The sequence below is a fragment of the Mesoplodon densirostris genome, chromosome 18 (assembly GCF_025265405.1).
Source record: "Mesoplodon densirostris isolate mMesDen1 chromosome 18, mMesDen1 primary haplotype, whole genome shotgun sequence".
In the NCBI taxonomy this organism is placed as follows: Eukaryota; Metazoa; Chordata; class Mammalia; order Artiodactyla; family Ziphiidae; genus Mesoplodon; species Mesoplodon densirostris.
The window spans coordinates 9,476,689-9,484,044 of record NC_082678.1 but is presented as its reverse complement, the minus strand read 5'-3'; positions in this window follow the sequence as shown (position 1 = coordinate 9,484,044).

Below are 7,356 nucleotides of genomic sequence, written 5' to 3'. Positions count from 1 at the left end.
TGGAGGGGACACAGGTTCGTGCCCCGGTGCGGGAAGATCCCACATGCCGTGGAGCAGCTGGGCCCGTGAGCCATGGCCGTTGAGCCTGCGCGTCCGGAGCCTGTGCTCCGCAACGGGAGAGGCCACAACAGTGAGAGGCCTGCGTACCGCAAAAAAAAAAAAAAAAAAAAAAAAAAAAAAGAACTCACTGTGAAAAAGTATCCATCTTGTCCCTGTATAACTATGCCCCTTCATCTCAGCAATTAATCAGTGGTTAAAAGTGGACTTTCTGAAATCAGCCTGTCTGGTTGTCCAGCTCCCCCACTTTCTGGCCTAGCTGTGTGACCTCAGGCAAGTTACTTTACCTCTCTGAGCCTCACTTGCCTCACCTGTAAAGGATGATAATTGTACAGCTTGGCAGCAGGGCTCGATGAATTGTAGCTTCGGTGACTCTCTTACTGTGGTAGACACGGAGGCTTGCTACCCAGAAACCCCTTCAAGGAAAGGGTGGCTGCCCAGCTTCAGGGGGCTGGGAGGCGGGGTGTGCCGGGTAAGCACACAGCTTCAGCTGCAGAGAGCGGCTTTGCTCCAGGTCAAGCCCCTCCCAGGGCAGCCCTCACCGGGTAGCTGAGCAAGCAGGGGGAATAAAGGCTCCATCACGTTTTGGGGTGCAGGGCACGCTGACTGCTTGCTTCAGAGCCCCTCCCCACCCCGGGCTGGCTGAAACTTTGTCGGGCTTCACACTTCCAATTCCCCCTCTGCCTGGGCCTGCTGCTTCCTCTTCCCCCTATGGTTGATCCCCAGTAAACTCTGTCCCAGCCTCTGCTTCTGGAGAGCCCAACCCATGACATATTTCATTATTCTGTGCTAATCTAACCAGTGCAATAGGCCCTGGGTCCAGACTTGGCCACAGCTCCCAGTTTCCCTGGGTTATCCCAGCAGGTCCAAGATGTCTGCAAACCATAGTGCTGGGGCTGTGGGGACCAAGGCAATGCCAGTGGTTGATCAGATGGTCATTGCCTGCCTCAGGAATGGGCACCACGTGCCAGATTAATCAGCCCCTCACTGGAGTTCAGTGGAAGCCTTCCTTCCCTCTCTCCCTCCCTCTCCTTTCCTCCCTCTCCGACCAGGCATTCTGCCAGATGTAAGGGCTCTGGGATTATTAGGACAGGGAGCTTACAGTCTAACATGAAAACAGTTCAATTCAGCCTGAAAGCATTAAGCTAGAGGGTGCCATGGATGCTCAAAGGGGCACCCAGAGCATCAGGGGAGGCTTTCTGGAGAAGGAGATGTCTTCCTTAAGTCCTGAAGGGCAGGTAGGAGCTGGGCAGCCAAAGAGGGTGGAGGGAGATGTTCTAGAAAAAAGGGGAAGCTCACGTCAGCCTGAACCAGGTACCCATGCCCTTGCTGGGATGCTGTCAGTCTCGGAGCCTCCCCTCCCGCCCAGGGCAGCCAGCTGTGGATCTCCAGACAAAGCACAGGGCCTGTCGCAGGGTCAGGACTCAAGTTCAAAGAGTCAGCAGAGTCGCCTTTGGACATGGCCAATGACATCGCATTGTCATTTCTCTGGGCACCTAGGCCCCTAGACTTGAGAGTCCCACATGGGCCGACAAGAACCATGTCTAATCTTCCTCCTGTGCCCCGCACCCAACACGGTCCCAGGCTCACCTTGGGTGCCAGTCAGGGGCTCTGAATGGGTCCATACATTGGAGGCTCTTGCTACTTGCCAGGGAGCATGACTGCCACAGGGGCAGGTCTCTTAGAGGAAAATGCGTTCTGAGGTTCAAGTTTCCATCTTCCTTTGGGTACCCCATCTCCCTCTAAAGTTGGGAGTGGCCTATACTTCCCACCCTCCCAGTGACCCAGCTGCCCGCTTTCTCTGGCCCCCAACATGGTCTAGAGCAAGGGTCCCCCACCCCCAGTACTGGTACCGCAGCCTGTTAGGAACCGGGCCATGCAGCAGCAGGTGAGCAGAGGGCAAGCGAAGCTTCTTCTGTCGCTCCCCATGGCTCATATTACTGCCTGAACCATTCCCCCACCTCTCCCCAGTCCGTGTAAAAATTATCTTCCACGAAACCGGTCCCTGGTGACAAAAAGGTTGGGGACCACTGGTCTAGAGTGAGGGTTTCTGTCCTGGGTCCTGACCCGTGGGAGAATTGGGAGAAAAGTCAGGCCCCTCTTTGCAGAAAAAATTCGAAGCCCAGCCATGTGAAGTTTTTTCACGTAGAGGAAATTTGCATATATCAATGGTTTGGCATCTCCCAAAGTCCATCAGTGAAGCCCCAAAGTCATTTAGACCCCAAATTAGACGTCCACCCAAGAAGTTTGGGGAGCAACTAGTGTAAACAGCAGAGGGCAGGGCTCTGGGGCTTCTGGGTAGAAATCGGTGTCATAGTGAACCCTGGAGGGGACCCCAAATCAGCCTCCCCATGCCTTCTCTGGCCACCCTGACATCTCCCCCACCTCTTCCTTGGCCCACCTTCTCTGGCTGAGAAAACCTCTCTTCTTTCCCTAATAGTCCTCTTCCATGGAGGTATATCTAACGTGAGTTGTTTTGCATTTGCTTCATTAGGAAGGCTTTAAAAATGCATTTTCAGGTCTGTTCAGTACAGTGTGTCTCCATGCAAAAATTTCCAAGCAAGTCACTTTAAGGAAGTTGATTGTTTTTATTCCTTCAGTCCAGCCTTGCCAGGCCACAGCCCAGTGCAAACCATGTGAGAACGTCACAAACCGTAAAGCAAATTGGGGGCTTCCAAGAACCCTACCTGCCCAATTACCTCCATTCTACCTAACTGATTGGGACCCTGGCTAGCACCTGTGTGGCTGCACCAAAGGATAAACTATGAGATGTCAATGTCCCCTCCCGTCCCCTAGACCCATAGTGACATTGGCCACCGTGACCAAAATCACTCTTCACGGGGGTTATTTTCTCAATTTTACAGATGAGGAAAAAGAGGCCCAGGGAGATGAAAGTGACTGTCAAGTTGTCCAGCAAATCAGTGGCCTGGTCTTCTGACTAGGGAGGGGGCCTCAGAAACCACTGCTGGTTTGTGACTCTGTTGGTTAAAAATTCTAAGAGAAAAGAAAACACTTGGAGGTTGTATACAGGACTTAGCATTGCTCTGGAGTTTCCCAGACACCGCAGGTTCGATCAGCTCAAAAAGGCCCAGACAGTGCCGGGACAGCAGTGGGGACAGGGCTGACAGCTGGGCTCCAGACCAAGTGTCTGAGCGCAGACTGCTGACTCTTTGCGGTGACACTTTACTCCAGCCCCTAGAGAGAAGTAACGTGTCTGACGGGGGTGCCGCAGGAAACAGCCGAGCCTCCCAATCCACAGCAAGCTTCTGCAGGAACATTTCCTTTTGAAGCAAGACAGAGAGCAGCAAGGATTTCTCCTCCAAGCACAGGGGCTTGCCGTCCACAGATGAATGCCCATGTCCTCATGTCACATGTGGCCCTGCTCTCCCTTCTGGCTTTCTGTGCCGTCCTCCTCCTCCTCCTTTGCCCTGATGCTGCCTGCACAGACCCAGGAGCCTCTCAAATCAGGACCGACAACCCTGGGCTGATGCCCAACTCAGCCCTGTGACAGAGGCAGGTACTGAAGGGCCCAGCCCAGTGCCTTGTACACGGTATGCATGCAACAACTTTTTGCTGAGTTAAAGAGCTGGGAAAAAATCATGAGGGTGACCTAGAATCTGGAAGAGCAAGTCTGTTGGGGGAAGGTGGGTTGGAATCTATTGGTTCCAGTGAACAATGGGCCTCTCCTGGCCAGAGGAGGACTTATCAGAAAGCTAATAAGTTTATGCTTGAGGCCCTCTACTTGCACCCAAAGTGGTATAAACTTTAGGCTTCGCAAAACCTGGATCCACCCCTGGTCCTTGTTCTCCAGCTTTACAACCTCTGAGGCCTGCATATTTGAAAGGAGAATCCCAGCATTAGGTGGAATTCCAAAAGATTATCTGGTTCATCCCGCAAGCAGGTAGATCCATCAACTCCCAGGACCTCTTTTCTCAGGAGTCTGCAAGGGTAGATGTCACCTCCCAATTGCCCTTTCTAATGTTTGATTCCCTTAAAACCAAGAAAGTTCTCTTTAGGTCTGACCGCTGCCTCCTACTTTAATTGAACATCATTTCCTCCTTTTAGGCTTTGTGGATACAGAGACCATACTTCCCTTTCCCCTAAGAATATTGGCATCTCCCTCAGAAAACCTAGTAGACAGATGGCAAAGACCATGCAACATCCTTACCACACTGCGGCCTCCTCCAGAGCACACGGGAAGACCTCCTCTCCCATCCTCCCTTACAGGTCACGTGGGACCATAGGACAGAGTTCTGGCCAATGGTTATGGGTAAAAGTGATATAAACCCCTTGCAGTCTCAGCCCTTAAAAACATCCTGCATGATCTTCCAGTTCTTTCTCCCCTTCTGCAGAACCTTGGGGAAAATGTGTATTCCAGATGATACAGCTGTGAGATGGATGTAGCCTGGGTCCCTGAGCCACCTCTTGGAGGGAGCTACCAAGCGGGGACAAGATGGCGAAATTAGGGAGGAATGAACCTTGACTGTGTTAAGACACTGAAATTCCAGCATTGAATTATTACCGCAGCGTAGCCTAACCTCTCCTGATTAATACCGTCTTGGTCTCTCCCCGCAGCCCCCACTCTTTCAAGTTTAGGTTGCCTCTTCCACGGCAACTTAGAAGTTCACACGAACACGCAGTAGGAGAGCGGGGGATGCATCAGGACAGAAATCGCTTTAAGGAAAATGAATTCAAATGAATCACTAAACCATCCCTGAGCCGCCTCTCCCAGTGAAACATCACCAACACCTTCAAACATTCCCCTGGATCCAAAGTCCATCCCTTTGATCATCTCAGGCTCCTTTCTCAGGATTTCCCTCAGTTTCCCACAACTTTTTTTTTTTTTTTTTTTTTTTGCGGTACGTGGGCCTCTCACCATTGTGGCCTCTCCTGTTGCGGAGCACAGGCTCCGGATGCGCAGACTCAGCGGCCATGGCTCACGGGCCGGATCTTCCCAGACCGGGGCACGAACCCGTGTCCCCTGCATCGGCAGGCGGACTCTCAACCACTGCGCCACCAGGGAAGCCCAAGTTTGTACTTTTAACCATGGTCATACAGCTGGCCTGTAGTGGAGCAAGGATTTGAATCCAGAGAGCCTTAACTCTAGGATCCAATCTGTTAACCATAGTACTGGGCTGGCATCTGCAGAATATCGGGCCCACCACTGGCCCCGCATTTTAGGAAGGATGCTGACAGATCAAAGCAAGTATGGCCGAGAGAGCCACCAGGAGAACAGGAGAGGCTGGAAATCTTGTCCTATGAAAAACCTTGGGGATTTCTACACAGGATAAAAATGACTTGGGGGGAATGCAACGACTGTCCTCAAGCGCTGAGAGAGATGGTATATGGCAAAGCAAAGAGGTTTATTCTGCACAACAGGCTAAGAGATAGATTTCAACTTCCTAAGGATTAGAGAGAGTTATCTCAAACTAGAATGGGCTGCTTTATGAGGTACTGAGCTCCCTGACAATGAAAGCGTTCAAGCAGATGCTGGACAGCTATTGGTCAGGCTTTCTACTCTGAGATGCTACTCTCCCTCTCTTCTCAAAGTGCCTACAGCACTGCTGAGACCTACCGAGTTGGCACCCTCATCACTATTGGATTCCTAATTATAAACTTCAAACAGCTTTATTGAATATTCATATATCATACAATTCACCCACGGTAAGCAAACAATTTGATGGTTCTTAGTAAATGTATAGTTTATACAACCATCGCCACAATCCAGTGTTAGAACACTGTGATGATCACTTTGGCTTCCAGGGTAGGTCCAGGTCTCCACTGGCCTCAGCGCATCTCTGTGCCCTGGCTTTTCCCCTTCATCCACTGCGCATTCCCCTGGCGTGTCAGCTGACACAGCTCTGCGCATGCTGCTCTGTGTCCCTCCCCAGACGTCTCCACTGGGCACTTTTGCTGCCTTCCCTCCACCTCTGGCAACCTCTGGAGGCCAGAGCCCATGGCAGTAGTATGTACTGGAAGGACATGGGCCCTGGTGCCCCAGCCCTGCATTTGAATCATGATCACATGGCCACCAGCAAATCACTTTGTATCCTTGAACCTTGGTTTTCCCCTTTGCAAAGCAGATATAATACAAGTGCCTTGCTGGGTGTGACGATTAGACATGATGTGTGCAAAGAGCCTGGAAGAGTACCCAGTATGCTCAGTAAATAGCAGAGATTACTGCTTCACGATTACAATTGTCGGGGCCACCTTTATAATCATTGGCAGTCAATTCCTGGGTGCTCTGGGTGCCTACTTTGTCTTTTTCTTCCACGCTGTAGTTTTCTGGGTCACTCTTGGTGTCCAGGAAAGAGGATGGATTCTCCCACACTTGGGAACCCCGGCGACCCACCCCGGCAAGGGCTCCGTGTCAGTGGGGTGGCGCAGCAGCACCACCTAGTGGCAGTGAGCTGCAGCAAGCTATTTACTGACCAAATTAGTAGCTGGTCTAAGGATTTGGACACACCTCAGAAGTCTTCTAGTTCAGTGGTCCCTCCAAGGCTTGCGTGTTGGTCACAGCATCCTCCTAGAAGCCTTCCCATGCCGTGCATTAGAGTAAAAGAATGAAAATCAAAATAGGAGAAAAGTTCTTAGTGTGGTACTCCTCCAAGTCCACCTGGTGGTAAAAAGCAAAGTTTAAAAAGTGTCCCCACCGGGCTTCCCTGGTAGCGCAGTGGTTGAGAGTCCGCCTGCCGATGCAGGGAACACGGGTTCGTGCCCCGGTCCAGGAAGATCCCACATGCCACGGAGCGGCTGGGCCGGTGAGCCATGGCCGCTAAGCCTGTGCGTCCGGAGCCTGTGCTCCGCAACGGGAGAGGCCACAACAGTGAGAGGGCCGTGTACCACACAAAAAAGAAAGGAAAAAAAAAAGTGTCCCCACCAAATCTAGATAGAACAGAGACCAGTGGTTAGTAATGGCCTAGGGCTGGGAGGTATGAAATAAATGGGGAGTGACTGCTACAGGCTGCAGGGTTGCGTTTCAAGGTGATGAAAATGTTCTAAAATTGATTGCAGTGATTGTTGTACAAATCTGGGAGGATACTATCGAATAAAACCAGCGAAGTGTAATGGGGGAACTTTATGGAAATGTATCTCAGTAAGGTTGCTGCCAGAAAGGGTGAAAAGAATATCAAAAATTTCAAAAGAAAAAAGGGTCTTCAGAGCATATTGTCAGATTTTCTGTGTACTGTTTGACAACCTCCAGATACCAGTGGACAAAGGACTCAGGTCACTTCAAGATGTCATGCTTCCTTTCACTTGAAATCTACTTCCACAGGAGTATAAAGCTACCTGTCTTCA